General features: G+C 36.1%; 1 protein-coding gene and 1 long non-coding RNA gene across 10 annotated transcripts in view; both read right to left on the reverse strand.

Moving 5' to 3' along the window:
- The window catches only part of shank3a (SH3 and multiple ankyrin repeat domains 3a), a gene marked incomplete at its 5' end in the record, with an annotated part of 375,301 nt that overhangs the window by 258,414 nt on the left and 93,050 nt on the right, over nt 1-23,837 (reverse strand). The window lies entirely within an intron of this gene.
- On the reverse strand, nt 9,489-12,193 carry LOC309507704. The gene is made up of 3 exons (XR_014209221.1): nt 11,669-12,193; nt 11,205-11,597; nt 9,489-9,578 (listed from the first exon to the last, which is right to left on the reverse strand). It is a non-coding gene; the product is annotated as an uncharacterized lncRNA (long non-coding RNA).

Consider the following 23,837-nt stretch of genomic DNA (forward strand, 5'->3'; position numbering starts at 1 on the left):
TTTTTATTAGTCTGACAACATGCTCATGCTGCCGGTCGGCATTGGAATGTTAGCCGTTTAGCATCGCCTATCACGGGTCAAAGTAATTATATTTCTTGAAGTGCTTGAATATATTTCAGTAGTCCTAGTGGGTTTCTGTTCGAGCCGATCGGAATTTGAACAAGATGCGCTGTGTGCTGCTATAACAATTACTCAAAACCTTAGCAATACTAACTAATAATTATTGTGCAATTAATGTGCGCTAGGTAGCACTTTTGACCAGGGGAAACGAGGCTCAGGAGGGGAAACGTATGCCAAACGTACCCTCCTAAGACGGCAGCTGTAATACAGTATTATTTCTTTTATTTATTTATTATTGTTTGTGTTTCGGGGGGTGGTGGTGGTGGTGGGGGGGGGGGTTTAGAACATTGCATGTGTTGCTAATCTTGCGTGTTTACTACCGGTGATCACAGCTTGACTGAGTGACGTTGTTCAGGTCGTTTCCCGGTGGGAGGGATCAGGTAGCACAGAGGGGAGGGGTGTGTGTGTGGAGGGGCGGGATGAGTTTTTTAAAACTTCCCAGCTTTCTCGACCGATTTTCAACATCGTAGACTATAGCTTTAAATAAATAAAAAGTTTAAGTTTATTTTTCTTACCCCACTGGTATACTTTTTTTGTTTGTTTGTTTAATAAGCCAAATATTCAGAAAACAAGACTTAATATAAAGTACTTTTGCTTCTCAAATTAATGTAACAATGTTAACAATGTTTAGATATTTACTGTAAAACAAGAAAAACTTTTTTTTGTAGTGTAACTAGTGTTCTGATTGGTAAGGTGAATAGAAGCTATAAAGGTGTTCAGACCAAATAATCCTCCTAAATGAAATTAAATCCCATAATCATGTCTGACTGTGATGTATACATTATTCATTATTGTGTCAAAAAATAATTAAATGCAATTATTGCTGTAGCCCATGATAATTCATTAGGATAAGGATTTATGCTGATATTGCAAAAACTTGTTTGCATTTCCAAACTTTCGGAGGGCACCGTAAATCGCAGTCTGTTTTAGCTCATAGCCGATCATTAAGGTCACATTTTGCAATCTGACGAGATACAACAGCAAAAAAAACTGGGGGAAGATGTACATGCACCCAGTTTCAGTTTTCGTTGGAAAATTATGTAAATGAGTGAAGATGGTTTTCACACTGTTAATGTCAACAGAATCAGAGTCAGGTTCACTTAGTCTTTTAATTCAGTCTTCACATTCTCAGACACACACACACACACACACACATATACAAAGCTCACACTGTAATGCTCATAAACGCTGGTAAGATTTCTAACAGCACCATGCGGCCAGAGGTGCACAGACACACTAATGAACTCTGCAGCTGACCAATAAATCATCTTCTCACCCACAGCTGAACAACTTCACATGTCAGATTCATGGCCTCCAGGCACATGTAAGGATATAATGAGGTGAAGAATCCAGCAATAAGGCTAGAAAATACTCAACTGTCTGTCTAAAAGACTTAAGAGTGCACTAATTTGTAGTAACAGAGCACTAAAACCAGTCAATGGTGCTTACATAACTATTAGCATTGCTCTTTATGGTTAGGTATGCTTTTCCAAAGCATGCAAGCTAGCACTTCAATGATGGGATTGTTTTGTACATAACTTCAGTCTTAAAGCTCTATAAAACAGATCTTTATATTGCACTTAAGTAATCTAATTCAGTTTGAATATGTCCAAATAACTTTAACAGAATGTCTTGGAATGTTTTATTTTTTTGAATGTGCTATTCAAAATCAAACTGACATCAAAGACTTCATTGTGATATTTGCATAGTGAATTCTGATTGGTCTAGCCTACAGAATTGTAATTAGCATCTACAGGTGTCTCTCACATTACAATTTGACCCAAGCAACAACCCAGAACACTCTAGCAACCACAAAGGAAAATGCCAAAGATTACACAGAATACAGAGAACTTCTTGTTTATAGTACATTGCTTGCAATATTCATGGCATTTCTATGGACCCATGTCCAGAAAACATACAGTAATACCATGTTGGTACTTTTAGTTCAGTCAATTTATTTCTCTCATTTTTACTTTTAAGGTATAAAAGTCTTACATCTTACATGCACATTAGTTAAAATGCCTGATAATTTACCATTACCAAAAGCACTGTCTGCAACCAGTTTATTTTAAATGTCAAAAAACAAACACCCGTCTCTCTCACCTCTCAACAAGCATTGACAGAAAGAGCTAAAAAACACAATTAGCGCTGAAGAGCGACTAGCAGCTCTATTATGCAGAAATGCTAATCCATTTCCCACTGAGGCGGCCGTGTTGGAACAATTAACGAGTAGAGGGTGTAATTCCTGTGTTTGATATTGAGATTTCGCAGAGGAGGGACTTTAATCAAGATCAATTGCTTCAAAGCAATCAGGCATTTGCCTTGTTTTGTCCGAACGTTTCACTCCATTGCTCTTTAGGGATTTTCGTAGGGGGAAAAAAGTAATTGTTTGTTGTTTCTTCCTTTCCTAACACACCAGCCAGATCAAATGTACAGTAAAGGTTTAAATGGAAGGTCCCAGCCAACCAAAATTCACAAATAAGATATTTTTAATAACTTCGATACCAGTAAAAACTTTGCTTAACTCTTCTGCTTCTCAGAAATCTCACGTGTCTTGAGAAATGTCACAACAGATATAAACAAAGAGCTGTTCAAATCAACTGTTCTGCCAAAAGTCTGCTAACAAAAGTGAGAGATCTCAATATAAACTCAAACATTTCTCAATAAATTCTACCAATCCCACATTAGTTGTATAGCTCTGTACTCATTTCTAAGGAAATTTAGGAGAAACATCAGAGACGTTGAAGTTGACATTTAAATTACTTAAGGCCGGTACACACCAAACAGACGTCAAAGAACTAGCGGCGACGAAAGCCGATGGTGGTGTCGACTCACATTGGCTGTGTCTGAACAAAAAACATTGCGCTTGAACACACCTCAAAAACTACAGTTGACGCACCAGCTTGACCTGCATGAGAAATAATAACTGTCCACAACAGCAGATGACAGTAGTCTGTATTTGTCTTTGAACTACGAATGTGAATATACAAACCGTTAACAAAGCAGCGTTTGCTTACCATTCTGAATATTAATCATGTTGATCAGTTTGTCTTCACTTATATTAAATAGACTACATACAACCATGTTGTTATACAAATATTTGCATACTGGAATGCCTCGAAAAGATGATGTATGTAAATTTATAAACGCCTTCTTTATGTGCCCTCTTGTCTTCGTTGTTTGCTAACACACTGCAAAAACTAGCCTGACCGCCTCCTCAACGTTGGCTGATGGCCGACCATCGGCTTGGTGTGTTCCGGGTCTTAGACCTCCAGTGTTCTAAGCTATGAAATGTCAACCGCAATGCAATAATTTCCTCTAGGATGTTTGTTTTGTTATAACATATGTAACATATAAAATTTTTGTAAACCCAGACATGTATTTGAGAGGCAAAAAGCAGTCTAAAATATCTCTGATGTTAGAAATAAGTAAAAATGGTCAGTGGGCAATGATGTTGAAATCACTCCAAGTAGTCTGACTCTGCTCATGACACAATCACAACACTCAGTGTTACAGGGCACAACATTAAAATCATCTTCTGCGGTCCACCAGTCCGGAGAAAAGCAAAAATCTCACTCGGAGCAAAGAGCAGTTATAGACTCGGGTCCAGACAAATCATGAGTTTGCACCTGTACGCTATTAACTACACCCTCCCTAAGGACAGTTTGCGGAGATGGGGCTTTAAACTCTGTCTTTAGGGGGGAGTCTGTTCAGATGGGTTATTAAATCATTCTGATTTCTATCAGCACCCCCATCTTCCTTCTTTTCTTCAGAAAATTAAAGAGTTATAGCAAAGTGAAGGGCACTATATTAAGCATTTCATCATCATCATCATCATCATATTCTTTATTCAGGACATACATAAAAAATGGTCCATAGCACTATACAAACATACACATAATAATAATAAAAAATAAAAACCACAAACACAAAGAGAGTGTTCAAATATTAGCATATAGACTAAAACGCCAATGGTTCCACAATCTCGGAGTGAACCTAACTGCACTCAATGCAGGATTCACTAGTGTTGCAATGATGCTGTTATATGACTCTGCTAATCTACACATACATCTGTACATGAGATTCCTGAGTACAGCAGGACACGTAAATACATTTTCTCTTTCAAATGCATTTCAAAAACATTTGACTTAATGACTTAGTTAATTGTGCATATATATATATATATTTCAAATTTAATTTCAAGCCCTGTAAATATATATATACATATATAGAGGGTTTGAAATAAACACCCGCCAACCCACCAAATGCGGGTAAAAATCAACTGTGGCGGGTAATGCTGTCAAATCACTAGCCAATTTGGCGTGTTATTATGTTTACTAACTTTGCTGGGGAAGTTTGTGTAAGACAAATCTGCGCAAATACTCAACTTGTGAGTCATCATGATATATTAAATACAGCGTATTGCGCAGATTCTGGCTTATTTAAACATGCCGGTCACTACGCAACAAATAGCGGTGTGCTTGTTCATTTGCATTGAAGCAATAGCGAAGATTAAAAAGCATTTGGTTAAAAGAAAATACATTGTTATTCAATAGCCTACATGTTCTTTGTACTGTATTGATCTTTCCACATAAAACATGCTGTTACAATTGTGTTACATACTGTATTGCATGTGAAAAGACGCATGCGACAGCTTGAGCAGACTCACAAATGTGCTCTACTACAACAACTCTTCCTCTTCTCAACATGGACTGCATGTTCCCGGGGCCGGGGTTTATGTAAATTTTAGGGTTAGTGATGTCACTAACCCGGGAGGAGTGTTGTGTAGTCCCTACCAGCCGTTTGTTGTAGTCCTTAAAAAATGATTTCTTCAAAAACAAATATCTCCCTTTGCTTTAAACTTTGAGCTTTGTAACTTTGCAGATGTTGTTTATGCTCAAACAGCAACATTACACACTAACTAAAGTTAGAAAAGTGAAATCATAATCAACCACCCCTTTAAATTAGTAGCCAAATTGGCCTGTGGTTAAAAAAGTTAATTTCAACACAGCTGTATATACTCAGATTAGTCAGAATGTGAGTCTGATACTGCTCCATTGGGCTGTGATTTAAGGGGCGTGTTTCAACCGAACCAGGAAAGAAAATGCCTCTGCACTCAATTGGATAGACCTACAACCAATCAGAGCAACGGAGTAAGTGACGTATGTTTTTCATTCATCTTTCGGATCGACAAATGCCTTGACCGTGGTTCTCTGTACCTCGTTTAAAATTAATATGCTGTCGATATATTCTATAACAGACGCGATGGCGGAATCTACTGTACACATGATGTTTTATAAACAAAGTTCGGGAGGAGTGCATTCAAATAATCAATCCAATCAACCCATCAAACATTTACCAGGTCTACCCTATCAGCATGAGAGGAAGCATATATTTATTCACTCTGTCAACTCACCTAACATTCCTTGACAGTTTTCAGCATCCCTCCACTCACTCTCGGCTTGTTCTTCCACAGCCAGGAATACGGGGGGAGTACTTTGGGTTCGGGCCAAATACAGAGGCCGGAGCCCTCTCCTCGGACAGCACGTCAAATATGCATTTATTCTATCTGACTTATGAACTCGTGAAATCTCAATTCTCCAGCAGCAGTCATCTTTGTTGTAAACGAATTCAACCCAAGCGCTCTTTGGTGACGTGGATGATTACGTTACTGTTGATCATCTGTCCATCATCGTATAAAGCCCGCCCTGACAATTTGATTGGTCCGAACAGCTTTTGTTCGGGCATAATAGCTCCTCAACGGATCAAGTCCAGACCGAACTTCCCGACCTAAAAATGTTGTGGGCGGGGCTAAGTTTGGCTGGCATCCAGGCTTTAAATACACAGTTGTAATCGAAATTATTTTGGTATCCCCAAATTCAACTGAAAATGCAACTTTTAATGACTTCTACAGTTAGGTGTCAGTATGAAATATCATATTTTTGTATGCACAAGGAGTCTGATATTTGTTATGACCATCCTTTGAATTTAAAACAGCTTTTGTCCTAGGTACACTTGCACAGTTTTTCAGGTAGCTTTTCAGGTACAGCAGGTTTCTTCAAGCATCTTGGAGAAGTTGTTTTTTTGTTGTTGTTTTTTTAAGTTGTTTTTGGTAAAGTGCTTAAGACTTTTGCACAGTATAACCGTTCAAAAGTGAAAATTCAGTTTTGACATCACAGGAACAAGTTACACTTTAAAATGCATGAAAATGGAAATTAAAAGTTTCAAATTGAAATAATATTTCAAAATATTGTTGTTTTTACTGCAGATTTTACTGCATATATTTGTTAATACTTTAATTCAGCAAGGATGCATTAAATTGATCAAAAATGACAGGAAATACATTTATGTTATAAAACATTTTATTTAAAATAAATGCTGATCTTTCTTAGAAAAATGCAAAGACTTTTTTTTTATCACTGTTTCCACAATAACAGAAGCACAGCTGTTTTCAACATTGATAATAATAATAAATGTTTCTTGAGCAGCAAATCAGCATATTATGATTTCTGAAGGATCATGAGACATTGCAGTCTGAAGTAATGATGCTGAAAACTCAGATTTGACATCACAAGGATAAATTGCATCTTAAAATATATTAAATTGACAACAGTTATTGTAAATGGTAATCACGTTTAACAATATTTCTGTTTTTGATCAAATAAATGCAGCCTTGATGAGCATAAGAGACTTATTTCAGAAAAAACTGTTACTCTATTATTATATGATTTTTACCATTGCAGATGTTTTCTTAAAGTTTTTACAGGTTTAGTTCACTTTAGGGTACAAAATTGTCCTCAAAATATGGTTAAGTATGCACACAGACAGACATTTCCATTTCACTCTCTGACTCACTCTTTTTTATCTCTCTTTTTTCTATTATGAAGGCTGGACTTTATTTCATTTAAATGCCATAGAGTCATGTCGAGATGGATGGAAGTAATACCACAGATAATGAAGCTTTGATAATGAAGCAGCTAATCCGAAAAGACCAAGAACTTGTGCATTTGAAAGAGAAAAACCAACCAGCAGCTCAATGAACGTGGGGAATGTTTATGTTTTGCATATGAAATGTCTCTCGGACTGCTAGGATTCTGTGAATTGAAAGGTATCATGAAAAGACCACTCAATCCTGCTCCACAGAGGGAGGCAGAGAGCGGTCACATCTCTCAGTCCTAATGTGCTTACAGAGGCATTCATTCATTAACGTCTAAAACAGCAGAAAGACCATTCTCAGCTACAGAGGGGGAACCGAATCAATTTATTTCTATTCCATTTATTAGCATTAATTCACACAATTGAACAGGCAGGACAAAGCCATTTTCTCTTTGGCATAACCAGCCCCCAAAAGGAACAGAAAAGGGACAATAAAACAAAGATGATTATGCAAATTGAACCTACAGGTATATCAACAAAAAAAAAAAAAACTATGAGAAACGTAATACCACAGTCCCAAAATCTAAAGAGCTGCCAAACCAAAGAGCATTTTAAAGGGATAGTTAGCCAATTATAGTGTGCATTGTGTTTAGTAAAAATAGTATCACATCTAGTATTATATCATCATACACAACACATGTTTTTTTTTTAGAATGAACTCTACTGAATGCGAGTATGAAGTGCACTGCCTCATGAGTCTCGAGGCTCTTCTGTGATTGATAGCTTCCTGACCAATAACCATCACCCTCATGTGGCCTCCATCAGTGAGAGTCAGAGGTTGTGAAGTAGGTCATGTTTGCCTGACGCGTCCAATGGCATTACCATGGTGACAGATTGTTAGAACGGGCTGTCAGGCTGGCATGACGCAGTCCCGTTCCACCACTGAATGCTGTCTTGCCTCATTTAATGCCCTTTCTCTCGGTTTAACATTGCTGACATACAAATTCTCCCATGGCAACCAATTTAGATGCCTCGGAAGAATCCATTTATCAATTAATAATGTCTAATACTTGACGGAAGGATACTAAGTGTTTGAATTCCTGCATGACGTGAACTGCTAATGAATGCAAAAAGTCTTTCAGCGAGACGCATGCCACAAAATGAATCAAAGCGATTTATCCTTCATATGATGTATAGTTCACTCATCATTTGCTCAACCTCATACCATTACATTCTTATATTTTCTGTGGAACACAAACGGAGTTCAACCAGTAAATTAAATTAATTAATTCATTCTAAATAGATGTAGGGTACTGTTAATACATAATTCTAAATATACTGCTATATTAGTGTGTATTGCTAGACAATGGATGGATGGATGGATGGAGTTTGTTAACTTTTTTTGTCCCCCTTGGGGGAAACTAGAGCAAAAGGTAACAGACATACAGACAATACATAAAAAAAACACAATATATACATCGCACACATCATAGTTCATATATACACTACCGTTCAAAAGTTTGGGGTCAGTAAGATTTTTTTTTTTTTTTTTAAAGAAGTATCTTCTGCTCACCAAGGCTGCATTTATTTGATAAAAAACAATAAAAAACAGTAATATTGTGAAATATTATGACAATTTAAAATGACTTTTCTATTTTAATATATTTTAAACTGTAATTTATTCCTGTGATCAAAGCTGAATTTCCAGCATCATTACTCCAGTCTTCAGTGTCTTCACATGTCTTCCATCTTCCAGTCTTCACATGATCCATCAGAAATAATTCTAATATGATGATTTGATGCTCAAGAAATTATTATCATCAATGTTGAAAACAGTTGTGTACAAATTTTTTTCAAATTTCTTTGATGAATAGAAAGTTCAAAAGGACAGCATTTATTTAAGGGGGGAGGGGGGGGGGGGGTGAAACACTCAGTTTCAGTCAATCTCATGTTAATCTTGAGTACCTATAGAGTAGTAGTGCATCCTTCATATCTCCAAAAAGTCTTTAGTTTTATTATATTTATAAAAGAAAGATAGGCTGTACCGAGTCTTTCCGGAAAAAAACGAGCGGCTGCAGGCGTGCCGTGTGGGCGGAGCTAAAGAATCACGAGCGCGAATCACACACACACCATACATAGCATGCTCCATAGATACATTAACTATACGTGATCATGTTGTTTACTTGCTGTGCTTGCGCGCCGATAGCTAACAACACAGACATTTGAAGCAGTTTTACTCACCGCCTGCGGTTCCAACGCACGACTGTGAACCTTTATCGTTGGGACTGCTCCATCCTGCTTAAGCATTAGACGATCTGCAAATCCGGCGTCGAACTGGGCGTTGTTTATAAAACAGTCATCGTCGAAATGCAGGGAACAAACAAGAACACATGCACAACTCCGTTGATGACTTCCCTAAAGCCGAGGAAGGGAAATTTTTTCCCGAGAAATGCCCTTAGGACCCATATAAGGAAATTCCGCCCCATCTGACGTCACACACGCCCATACTCGAAAAAAACTTTCCGAAACTTGTGACAAACCGGAAGGAGTATTTTTGGCACATAAATACTCCAAACGTACAACTTAAAGTCCCCGTGAACCGGATGTTGCAAATGATTTTTCTCCAGTGCTGTGACGTATTTCCCAGTGAAACGGAATATTGAACAGAGGGCAGGGTTTTACTCTAGCGCTCCTCCTCTCCATCTCTCGCTCATAGCAGACTAACGGTTTGAGGGGAGCGGTTAAGCGCTTTCAACCCAAGCCGTCAAGCCTACGTCATCAGAAAAAGACGCCATTCCAGACCGGAAGTAACTTTTCAGAATTTGATTAAAGATTACCACGACAAACAAATTTTTTCTGTGTCTTAACTAGTGTTGTCACGATACCAAAATTATTGTTTCGATACCGATACCAAGTCAAGTATTGCGATTTCGATACTTTTTCGATATTTTTCCTGAAAAGGGAGAAACACTCTCAAATATCACTGCTGTGCTTTATTTTAAAACCGGGACAACATTCTAATCATATAACACACTAATAAATGAACATATGAACAGCAGATATATTAAACATTTGAACAAAATATGAAATATGAAATATAAAAAATAAATTAGAGCAATGACATTCAAGGAAAAAAAAAAAGATAAATTTAGCAGCATTATCTCATTTATCATAAGAAACAAGAGCTTTATCTTGATTCTGAACTTTGAATAAAAATATGAACAGCGATTATATTAAACAATGTTTAATATTGGTAACATATGATAAGCCTCATTAGTGATATATTTGACATGTGGGGAGAGAGTTGTGGAAGGCCTATACTTCATGTTAAACATAAATATATAGCAGCAAAGACAACAATAGGCTACAGAATAATTCGTTCTGTATTGAGAGGTGCAATATTTGAAAATCGATAATATTTTTTTAAATTACATTTATATTGTATTTATGTCAAAACTTTCAAACATCAAAATGTCATTTATTAATATGTATTCGTGTCAAAATGACATAGAAACATCTTTTCCTATTCTATTTTGCCTGGAAACGCTTCCAACAGGCTTGCGTGTCGCGTGAAAAATAGGCGTCGGTTCTATTTATAGCATACACGCGTTTTCCGCGCGTCTCGAGCTGCGCCCAGACGCGTGTGTCACGCAGGCAGTTAACATGGGAGCCGAAATAAAAACGGACACGACACGCAGACAGTGTGTCGCCGGCCTTACAAATCTGGAACGTGGTCATTCTTAGAAGTATGATACTAATAAATTAAGGAATCGTGACGTTTTTCATTTCCTATTTACTTTTGAAGTATCGGTGCACCGTGCAACAGAGCAAGGTAGGCAACGTACTTCCATATGTCACTCCTCGCGTCATCTTTTTCTACGAGTCGTGGACCTCTTGTCCTCGCACATGCAGCCATCTCGCTGTAGTGTTTTGTCACATGACACTGACAGCGGCAGGTTCTTTGCTGCGTGCGTCAGGAAAAAAACACAGACGTCCATTGGGAGGCGTTTTTTCAAAAAAAAAATTTAAGTATCGATACTGATAAATTTAGGTATCGTGACGTTTTTAATTTCCGAGTATCGCGATACTTTTGAAGTATCGGTACACCGTGCAACACTAGTCTTAACTTGCATGGATTAATAGTTCACCACAAGACTAGTAATATGCGCTAACAAAGTAAATAGGGTCAATTTTGATTTCACGGGGACTTTAATTTTTGAAACTTTGTCCATGTTTAGCATGGGAATCCAACTCTTTAACAGTGTAAAAAACTCAGTATGCATGAAATAGCATTTCACCCCCCCTTTAAAATAGAATATTTTCTAACATTATAAATGTCTTTACTTTAAAGGTATAGTGGAGGATTTTCTTTTTCCGGGTGGATCATCAAGACTATTGGTCCTCCTAGTCCTGTCAATCATTCTGGTGATATGTTTACGTAAGGCCGTTGTACGTGCTCGTCCCTAGGTAGTTTTCGCTTTCTGCGCATGCGCACTTTCAGGTGTATATGTGTGGTGAGCTACGGTTTCAGCCATTCATTGAAGCTCGCCGTTCTCACCGGGTTTTTTCAAAATGTCTGAGGGTCGCAAGAGAAAAAGTGTCTACGAATTGTATGACAAGAAGAGAAAGGCCTCTGAAGAAAGAAACAAGACCGGAGTGTTTTTGGGAGAACATTTCACACGCTGGCGTGCGCTAAAAGCACAGGTTGGGCTTCCCACTGATGCCTCAGTCGCGAAGTTTCTACTCGACAGGTAAAGTTTGGCATGCTATTTGGAGAAATCCATTTAAAATCACTGCTAGTAAAAGTTAATGTAAGCTATGATTAGTGATGCTAGCCGTCTCTCGTGCACACGTTTAATAGGCGTTCCCTCTCGGGAGCAGGTAGAGTGTTGCGCATGTGCATTTTTTCAAAAAGTGGAGAGGGCGGTTCTTTTCTAAAATTCGGGAAAATCCTCCACTATACCTTTAACTTTTGATCAGTTTAACTCATCCTTGCTGTTCTTTTAAACTTTCTATTCATCATAGCATCATGAAATAAAAATGTAAATAACTGTTTTCAACATTGATAATAATCATAAATGTTTCTTGAGCATCAAATCATCATATTAGAACGATTTCTGAAGGATCATGTGACACTGAAGACTGGAGTAATGATGCTGAAAATTCAGCTTTGATCACAGGAATAAATTACACTTTACTGTATGAAAACAAGAATTCCAAGGCACTCGAATATTAGTGAAAAAAGTTTAAAAAGCCTTTATTTCATTCCTGGCTTAAAAATTGGTGAGAAGTGCACCTACGCGTTGCGGCTACATGCCTTCATCAGGGTGTGACACATTCGAGTGCCTTGGAATTCTTGTTTTCAGAGATATACTATCCCACAACCAAAGAGCACCGAGATTTTATACACCCCATGCAGCACTTCTTTTTCGCATTAAGTTTTGAAGTACACTTTACTGTATATTCACATAGAAAACAGCTGTTTTAAATTGAATAAGCTGAATAATATTTCACAAAATTACTGTTTTTGTTTGTATTTTTAATCAAATAAATGCAGCCTTGGTGAGCAGAAGATACTTCTTTTAAAAACATAAAAAATCTTACTGACCCCAAACTTTTGAACGGTAGTGTATGTATATATATATATATATATATATATATATATATATATATATATATATATATATATATATATATAAATATATGTGTGTGTGTGTGTGTGTGTGTGTGTGTGTATATATATATATATATATATATATATATATGTATATGTATATATATATATATATATATATATATATATATAACCCCTCCTATGAAGAGTTCAATAGACCAACAGCCACCGACACAAAAAATACCTTAAATCGTTCTGTTCCACCACAACGCGTAGAAGGCAACAACTGAAATTCTTTAAATAAGGGATGATCAAAAGTTTGTAAAATTGAATGTGCCTTATTCAAAACCTGTCTATGATAAATATCAATAGGCTGGATTTGCCCTATAACTTTTCCTGCAACCTTAAAAAGACTATTTAGCCTATTTCTATTTGTCAAAGTTAAATTGCCATTGCCAGACCAAGCTACAATACAAAAGGAAAAAACGGATTCAATAAAAGACTTATAAAATAAAGTCATCATCTTAGAGCATACATTGAATGTTTTCATTTTCCTTAAAAAAAATTTAAAAACTGTATGTGTTGAAACTTACATTTGCTTCAAAACTTAGTTTGTTGTCAATCACAGTTCCCAGATTTTTATAATTGTCAGTCATTTCAATATCCACATCATTTATCTATGTCAACCCTAGACTTGTTCCAAAGTCAATCAACATGTCCTTCGTTTTTTCCACATTTAACTGAAGGTGGAATTTACTACACCACGTTACAAAGTCATCCCCTACAAGACCATGCCCTTGATCCTGTTCCTGTAGACTCACTATCACAGAATCATCAGCATATTTAATAATGTGCCTATTTTCGTATGAACTGCGACAATCATTTGTATACATAATACAGACCCTTTCCAAAAAATGTGAATATCATGGAAAAAAGTTTATTTATTTCCATAATTCCATTCAAAACGTTAAACTTCCAAAGATTATACACGGTGGGCCATTTATATGGATACACCGCAACAACATGGGAATGGGTGGTGACACCAAAGCCCCGTTTGTGGCACACCAGTACATGTGAGGGGGCAAACTCCTCAAGATGGGTGGTGACCATGACATATACTAATGTGCCACAAACAGGACCTCAATATCACCAACCACTCCCATGCCACCACGGTGTATCCATATAAATGGCCCACCCTGTAGATTCAGGGCCCACAACTTAAACGTTTCAAGTATTTAGTTGTTTATTTGTACATCATTTGGGCTTCCAGCTCATAAAACCCACGAAAACAGGATTTCAAAAAATTTGAATATTACATGAAATCACACAGTAATACCATGGTCATTGAACCAGGTTTTGGTTATTTTGGCAGTGTGGGCAGGTGCAAATCCTGCTGGAAAATGAAGTCAGCATCTCCATAAAGCTTGTCTGCTGAAGGAAGCATGAAGTGATCTGAAAACGTTCTGGTAGACGGCTGCGTTGAGTGTACAGCACAGTGGACCAACACCAGCCGATGACATGGCTCCCCAAACCAACACAAGACTGTGGAAACTTCACACTGGACTTCAAGCATCTTGGATTGTGTGCCTCTCCATTCTTCCTCCAGACTCTGGGACCTTGGTTTCCAAATGAGATGCAAAATTTGCTCTCATCAGAAAAGAGGACTTTGGTCCACTGTGCTTTATTAAATCCAGAGTCAACGCAGCCGTCTACCAGGACATTTTCAGAGCACTTCATGCTTCCTTCATTTTCCAGCAGGATTTGCACCTGCCCACACTGCCAAAAGAACCAAAACCATGGTTCAATGACCATGGTATCACTGTGTAATTACTGTGTGATTTCATGTAATATTCTAATTTTTTGAAATCCTGTTTTCGTGGGTTTTATGAGCTGGAAGCCCAAATTATGTACAAATAAACAACTAAATACTTGAAATCGTTTAAGTTGTGGGCCCTGAATCTATGGAAGTTTAACGTTTTGAATGGAATTACGGAAATAACTAAATTTTTCCATGATATTCAAATTTTTTGGAAAGGGTCTGTATATAGCAAGGGTGACAGACAACATCCTTGAGGAGACCCAGTGAAACAAAATAACTGTTTAGAGTATACATCGTTAATTTTAACACACTGTGATCTTACTGTTAAAAAATCTAAAATCCATCCAGCAACATTTAAATCAATGGTGGATGGATGGGACACGGAAGCAATGTTATTGCTAACAAACCAAAATGAACAATATTAAAAACAGATTTCCTCATTTGAAATAAAATTGGTTTAATTTGCTTCCTTATTAGTCACATGTGAAAGACACTACATTAGTAAATACCAACAAAGTTCAATAAAATGTAAAAAAAAAAAAATCTATATATGAAGAGTTCAGATGCAAAAGCCTCTAAATGCCATCTGAAATTTTCTTATAGAATGATAATTTTTATCAAGCTCGTATATTTAAATTAAATAATTTCACTTAAATGGCAATGAAGATTACCTATTAATTGTCATTTAAGTGAAATTACTGAACTTAAATACACAAGCTTGATAAAAATGATCATTCTATAAGAAAATTTCAGATGGCATTTAGAGGCTTTTGCATCTGAACTCTTCATATATATATATATATATATATATGTAAACACCTGCAAGCACACAGGCGTGCAATCCAAATGCACTAAAGAACAAACACTGAAACAACACATCTACTGTATGTTGTGTCTGTGTGTGTGCATACAAAAAAAAAACAATCAAATGCGAGATAATTGCCACATACCTGCTGCAGAACTAGAATAAGTGCACAAAAAAGCCTGACATCAGCATAAGAAACAGCAATCTGTGTCCGTGTGCAACTTGAGACTACAGTACAGGTGAGAACCACAGCATGCTCATGTTCACTGAGTACAATAATGGTGCTAATAGGATCACACTTACCATCTGTTCCTTGTAGCATGATGCACACTATAAATAGCACTTCAGCTGCAGGAGACTGTGGGAAAGCCCAGGTACTGCCTTGCCTTAAAACGGATCTCCTGTGCAACTGGAAAGATCAGGGGTCAGGGTTGCTGATGGGTGAGCCAATTTGGACTAATTAAACAGCATCTACTCGCAGTGCGGCAATAGACCTAGCAGCTTACGGGCTTTTTCGACATTTAAAGGCAACAGAAAACCTACTTTACTTCCCTAATGTGATGTATTAGCAAGTGCAACAGAAAAAAAAATGAGAGTCAGCACTTGACTTTGTGCTTTGGGTTTTGATTGGATTGTGAAACGTACCAAAATAAAAACAGAATCGAAGTTACCAAAAAATAAATAAATAAATAAATAAAAATAAGAAATAATTATATATATATATATATATATATATATATATATATATATATAAAAACTGTTTTATAAGAATAAATGGCTCACAATAAGGCAATGATGTATTAAAATAAAGTGTTTTTTTAATACATTTTTTATGTTGACCAAGTGTGGAAAATATGTGGGTAACAGCAGAGCAAAAGGGATAACTTTGGCACAAACCAAAGATTTTTCATAATAAAGGCATTGCTGGTTATTTCTCAGGTAATTACTGCAGCTCAGATAGGTTAGGCTAATAGCTTTGACCTAGTGCCAGTAGCACTGAATTCAAATAATAATTCAAATGATCAATAAAAATTGCTTCCCCATGTGGATTCCAACCCAGCCATTTATCTTGTGTTTAACAGAGATAGAGAAAAGAATCACAATATATCGTGGTGTTTTAACAGACAGTGCTGTGCAAAACTCAATCAGAGTGCAGTGACTGCATCAAGCTAAATAATTCACAGCCAAAAGAAGCTCCTTTACCACAATGTCCCATCACTCTCTCTCTCAAACACACAACTTCTGTGTCTTATAAGCACACGAGTCTGTCTTTCCCTTCAAAGACCACATCAGAAACTCACTGTCACACTGTGATCAACACAGCTGTCAAGCACCTTGCAGAGTCCAAGAGCAGAGATTCAGTGAGACTCTCCATCAACGTGAGCAGGTCCAAAAGCAACTTGCTACACCTATGGCAAAATAATAAATAAATATTGCTTTCCTATGAAACCCCGATTCTGAAATGTATTTTTTATTATTTGCATTATTTTATTAAAATGTGTTATGAGCAAAATGTGTGTGTAAACTATGTTCTTATGTTAACCATTAGATGTTTTGCATGAAATTCATATGATCCAACAATGAAAAAAACAACAACAAGGTTTCACTTTATTTAAGGGGTCCTTTTTAAAGTGTAATTATACATTTTAATACCAACTAATATTAATTAAAAACATGTAATTACTGGTTAGGGTTAGGAGTAGGGTTTGGTCTAGGGTTTCTTGCATGTAATTAGGCACAGTATATGCCAAACTATGTGAGTCATTTATCCTTTAAAATTGTTCTTAAAACCTTAGGTCACCATCACTAGTAAAAGTCACCATGATTGATTTCTATAAACAGTAATTTTACTGTGGTACTGTCATATAACAGGGTGAACAGAAAAATCAGATGTTATGCGTGTTAAAAATAGCATATTATTAAGACTGCCATTTTCCAATGCAATGTGATTTTTTTTTTCTAAAATAAATACTAAGAAAGTTGGCGGGGGGAAATATGTTGCTTTTTTTTTTGCTCAGAGAGTGACATGAAGATCTATACAAGGATTAAAATCAAATCGAATCAAATCATAAAATAAATAAACTAACCAAACATAATAAAAAAATATATATACAATTGTTTACTGTCGAGAAAAATACATAAAGAATAATAAATATTTAAACATATTTTCAGCAGCCATTACTTCAGTGTTGCATGATCTTTCAGAAATCATTATATATACACACTCCCACTGGCCACTTTATTTGGTACACCTTGTTAGTACTGGGTTGGGCCCCCTTTTGCCTTCAGAATTGCCTTAATTCTTCGTGGCATAGATTCAACAAGGTGCTGGAAACATTCCTCAGAGATTTTGGTTCATATTGGCAAAATAGCATAACACAGTTGCTGCAGATTTGTCTGCTGCACATCAATGATCTCATTCCATATCCCATCCCAAAGGTGCTCTATTGGATTGAGATCCGATGACTGTTTGAGTATAGTGAACTTGTCATGTTCAAGAAACCAGTTTGAGATGATTTGAGCTTTCATGATTTGATGATTTCAGCTGGTTACTGTTGACTTTGTATCAGATCAAACCAATCTGGCCATTCTCCTCTAATCTCTGGCATCAACAAGGCATTTTCTCCCACAGAACTGCCGCTCATTCGATGTATTCTCTTTTTCGGACCATTCTCTGTAAACCCTAGAGATGGCTGAGTGTCAAAATCTGCCTATCTGAAACCAACAACCATGCCACGTTCAAAGTCATTTAAATCCCTTTTCTTCCCCAGTCTTGATGTCTACATGCCTAAATGCATGAGCTGCTCGTATGTTATTGGCTGATTAGATATTTGCATTAACGAGCAGTTGAATAGGCGTTCCTAATAAAGTGTCCGGTGAGATATATACAGTGCATGTAGCAGGTTGATGTATAACCCCCATTGCTTATTGGCTGGTGTTATGCTAAATCTGCAAAACTATCAGGGCCCGGTTGGGGAATTTATTAATGAGAGTGGTTCAGTGGCTCTGGATGCATCATCAGTGGTACCGCATCTTTGTGGGTCTGTTCCGTTGTGAATGACGGATGGCGTTTGCTTCACCTTCTGGTTTTCCGCCTGCTGTGCGTTGGATGCTAACAATGGTTCCCTCTTTGTTGTCATGCAAGTAGCTGCAATCTCACATGGCGAGTGACGATGTGAAGTACAGCACAGTGAATCCGTTTTTGTAACTGGGTTCCCGTAATTTAGTTTGGGTTGGAATGTACATCTACTGATGTGACTGCACTGCTGTTTTGCCTGGGTCTTGGTTAATTGTGACATAATTTGTGAGTTTACAACATTGTTTTGGTTAATGTGTGTATTTTGGTTGTGTCTAAATTGTTATTGAATTGATTTTCTATTTGTAGGTGTTCCTTTTGAGAGGATTTACTTCATTTATTTTGTGAAATTGTGAAAATGTAATAGCTTTTTCTTTTGTTGGCATTCTTGAATGAGTTGATCATTCCTGAAGTTTGTACCAGTTAACTTTTGATTTCTTGTGTGTTACTGTTTGTGTGTGTGTGTGTGTGTGTGTGTGTGTGTGTGTGTGTGTGTGTGTGTGTGTGTGTGTGTGTGTGTGTGTGTGTGTGTGTGTGTGTGTGTGTGTGTGTGTGTGTGTGTGTGTGTGTGTGTGTGTGTGTTTGTGTGTGTGTTAGACTTCTTTAAAGTGGGAGGGGTTGGCCGTGGTTATGTACTTGTGTGTCCATATGGAGTGCTGTGCTTAACATTTTGTCTTGTTTTCACAAGTGTGTGTTGTGGGTATTGAGTATTGAGTGAGGGGAGGAAAGTTTGCATATACTCAATTTATTGGAAAAAACTGTTGCTCTTTGACCTCTTTATTGTCGCTGGCTTCACAATGTTAATGAGGAATCAGCAATTAGATAACTGACCCTGGGCTATTAAACCCCCTAGCATTTGACCTTTTGCTATCTAGAGAGAAAAAGAAAGAAAAGAAGTGACTGAGTAATTGTAGGTTAAAAAAGTAGAGGAGCTTATTAAAACCTCCAAGACTGATGGAAAAAGACAGAAAGAGAAGCATACAGAGAATATGATACATTAAATGAGTGACTGGACACCAGACAGAGCGAGAAAATGGCAAAAGAACACAAGAGAGGAAAGTAAAGATGGAAATAATGGGCCGAGCAGAGAGCCGCATTTTATCCTTTTTTAATACTCCAGTCTGTTTGTGTGAAAGGGAAGTCAGAGATGGCGGCATGACAGAACACACACAGGATCACTATAACTGTCTAGCACATTGTCAAAGGCACAAATACACACCTGCACAAATATTCATCATGCCATCTGTGATGTGAAGGTACGGTGGAGGAAATGAAAGTTTCTTCTCTATGCTTTCCTATACAGTGAGCTGTCAAACTGAGACACTAACATCAGACGCTGACAAGGCCTGCATTCAATATGCAGGCGAGTAAGAAAGAGATATAAATGTAGAGAATATATTTAACAGAGGGCACAATGGAGATGTTTCATTGGTTGTTTTCGTTAGCTTCTTACCCTGATCCTGGGTCTGTAATTAAACCTGAGCAGTTAAACCTATCTAAGAAAACTTGGCCATCACTCAATTCTACTGTACTGGACAATAAACATCCATTTTAAGTTGTAAAGCTTGATCGATTACAAGAAATTCGTCTAACAAGGCAAGAAAAAGGTAAGAGATTTCTTTAGATACACAACCATTCAAAAGTTGATTTAAACTAATTCGATTTTTTTCAAGTAATAGGCATTTAGTCTGTGTTGCAAATAATAATATTTCATATGAATGCTGTTCTTTTGAACTTTTATTCAAAGAATCCTGAGACAAATGCATCACTGTTTCCACAAAAATATTAAGCAGCAGTTGATATTGATAAATATTTCTTGAGCAGCAAATCAGCATATTAGAATGATTTCTGAAGGATCATGTGACACTAAAGACTGGAGTAATGGCTTTTGGCATCAAATTGGTAGTTGTTAAATCGAAGTAATATCAGACACAGGTGAAAATGTAATATCAGAGAATGGCAGTTGTTAAATCGAAATAATATTTCACAATATCAGTTTTGACTGTATTTGTGCTCAGATAAATGCCGCCTTAAAAACATTAAGAAATTTCAAAAAGTAGTGTATATGTGAGGATATATTTATGGACCCCGTTTTCTTGAATTGTTTTGTCAAAATACAAATTCATGCAAACAGATAAAAATAGATATGAAACTCTTTTAAAACGAGGACTTTTAAACAAGAGTCACAAATTTAACAAAAAAAAAAAGGATCAAGAAAAAAACATTTACAAAATTAACTTTTTTTCCATTTTCCTAATGCTTTATTCTATTTTACAGATACAAATGAATTAATCTATGTTTGAGTACAGTGACAGTATAAAAGTGTATAGAAATCATAAAAAAATATATATTTAGGAAAAACTTATACACAAATGTTAATATAATAATTATTTATTTATATTCATAAAATTATAGTATATTATATTTATCAACATTTTTCCTCATATAGTCTAAAAGGGTTTTTATACTTAAAAATATAGAGCTGCCATTATATTTTATGAAGGCAATCACTCAGTGATAATAATATTTGGAGGTCCATGAAATCAAATATTTTGAAAACCCCTGTTTTGCACAGCCCCCTTGACCTGGCCTTAAATGTTCTGAGCAACTGTTCAATTCATGAGAAGAGAGAGATACAATTGTGTTCTCTTCACAAAGAAAAGCTCAATCTCTTTGGTAGCGGTGTATCTTTTGATGTTGAGGCCAAGCATCATTAAAACCACTGATTCAGACCACCAGCACAAAAAACTGTGTTTAAATAGCCCTTAAATCTAGTAAACTGGTGTGCGACAGCACATCCTTCTTAATATTAATATAATATTTCCTATCATTTCACAAAAAAATTCAAATCTAAACTGACACCATTAAGAGAGAAGCTGGTGTAAAAGACAGACCTGAAGGGCACTTTGCAGTTATCTAACGCAACAATTATGTCGACACTATCCTGATTATATCGTTTTCTGCAGAACCGAGCCCAGCACACAGAAAATAACATTACAGAGTAGGGCTGCACAATAAATTGAAATTATCAAAATATCGCAAATGTATATATCGCGATATGCATATCGCAACGGCTTGCAATAACTGGGGTCATGAAAAAAAGACAAAGAGACAAATCACTCACTGCTCTTTTACAAAATAACTTTTGTAGCTTTAATAAGAACCAGTATATATATTTAATCCATAGAGTGAAAACTAAGCAGTATTTTATTTTTATATTTGATTATTCAGTTTCTGTTGTTAAATAAACCCTAATGTAGGCCTACCTGAAACCCTAAACCCTGTGGTTTACACTGCTGTTCACTGTCAGAAGTTGTAGGGATGTTTTCTTGTCACATAAATAATGTGAAACACGTATGTAAGTAATATAATAGATCATTTAAGTTTACTTTACACACTTTAAGCATTATCGTATCGCATATCGAATATCGCATTATTTAATGAGTTTTCGCATATCGCATTTTTCTTCAATATCGTGCAGCCCTAATACAGAGGCGCTTGGATGTCCTCACTTGTTTCTTCAAAATGACGAGACAGCAGAATAGTGCACTGAGGGAGGAAGAGGAGGACAAGAGTGAGATGATGGAAAAGTTCAGTAGATTGTGAGATTGCAATCTTGCTTTCTGACATAATCAGATCCACTATGGAGTCATTATTGGCTTAGGGTGCATCATTTCTGAAGGTAGGAGCAATTTTCTTCCATGTTTTTGTCTGCCCTTTCTCAATGTAACTTGTAATCTTATCACATCTGCAACACCTGTGTCTGATATTCTGTTTTATTCAATTTTCTACTCGAAAAATCTCATTAAACAGCATTGTTTGCATAGCAATGTGTTTGTGCATGCCTGTGCAAGAAAAATATTTTACTGATATTTTATTAATATTAAATATACATTTAAAAATGTATATATTGATTTATCATATTTGTGAAATCCTTCATAAAAAACTTCAAATTTAAGCAATTTATTTAGTATTTAGTGATCAAATTTAGGGATATTTAAAAAACAGGAAAAAAAAACAGTATATTTGTTAAATGTTATGCATTCTTAAAAAAGTTTAGGTAAATTATACAGCTCTAATTTAACTCTTAATAATCACACTGATGCTAGAAAGATGGTTAGTGACTTTCAAACCAGTCAAACCGATGGTTCCAAAATTATTCAAAGTTTCTACTCAAAAAAAAAAAAAAAGTTAGCCATTGGTATCATACTTAAATGAGATCAATCTACAATATTAACTTTATTTAAATCATTATATTTACTTACATTTATTTATTTACATCTTACCGTGAGAAACTGTCTGACCAGTGTGTCAAGCTTACAACAATAAAAACTGAATACTTTTTATAATAAATTACTCTTCAAAGCATCTGTGATACTGGATTCCAACCAAGGTCTACAATACCTGGAGAAACTTATCTGTATCTTGGATGGTGCAGGACCTCCCAAAAGTATTTCATTTGAAATGATGCTTTTTGAAGACATATGATGTAGTTACAACATCTACTGTACCAGCAGCCAGAACTAACCAGTCAAATGTTGACCTCTTGAACACTGTCAAACAACCAGTACTTGGAACATTCTTTATAGAGTAACACAGAGCAAGTTCCTCAAAATCTTGTGACAATCCTAGGGTTTAACTGCAGAATCCTCCATGGTCATGGACTTAGTTAGAGTGCCACCTGCAAACTTTCACACACATTCACAGAGACAGTCTGTCCACAGTTCTGTAATCAGAGTGAACACTATCCTCTGAGATCCTTCCCACCAGAAGCCTCCACAGTTATCGACCTACACAGCAGATTGAACTAGAACATCTGAACACACAGTCCTCAATGTATGGTGTCTCCTAAAAGTTTCATCCAGTTTCACAGTCTTAAAACTCCAATGAGAGACTGATTTTGATTTAATATAACATTTGTTCTCTGACAGGTAGAGCTTGAGTCTCCTGAGAGTGTGACGCGTTTATTTACACTGGTTAGAGTCTGAAAGAGGGATAAGATGTGTCAGTGGATAAGCTAGGTAAAATAAATTGTTTTAAACAAATACATTTAATTGAGTTTTTACATAAATATTTAAACATAATAAATCCATATATATACTGTATACAGTATATATATATATACAGTAATACATGTGAAAGGTAAAATGTGCCACTGCCGCAACTTAGTCATAATCTTTGCCTATATTTACATATTTGCATAATATTACAAATATGATTGATATTACACATATCATAATATTATAATATCAATATTAAATATTTCAACTACATTAAAATATTCTGAATTCTGAATTATTTTTCTCGCTAATTCATTGTGCAGCAAATTTTCTAAAGGGATTGTGCATAGTCATTTTTTTCATATTTGTTTTTGAAATGTAAATCATTGAAATTGTCGCAAGCTGTATACGTTCCATTTAATAAACCACTTTTACCTGCCTATAGAGACACTTAAGAAAAAGTGGCACATCTTACCCCACTGTCCTCTACTGGTAAACTCATGTTATATTTTAGACAAGTATTTATT

Source organism: Leuciscus leuciscus (assembly GCF_965113295.1).
Source record: "Leuciscus leuciscus genome assembly, chromosome: 10".
Lineage (NCBI taxonomy): Eukaryota > Metazoa > Chordata > Actinopteri > Cypriniformes > Leuciscidae > Leuciscus > Leuciscus leuciscus.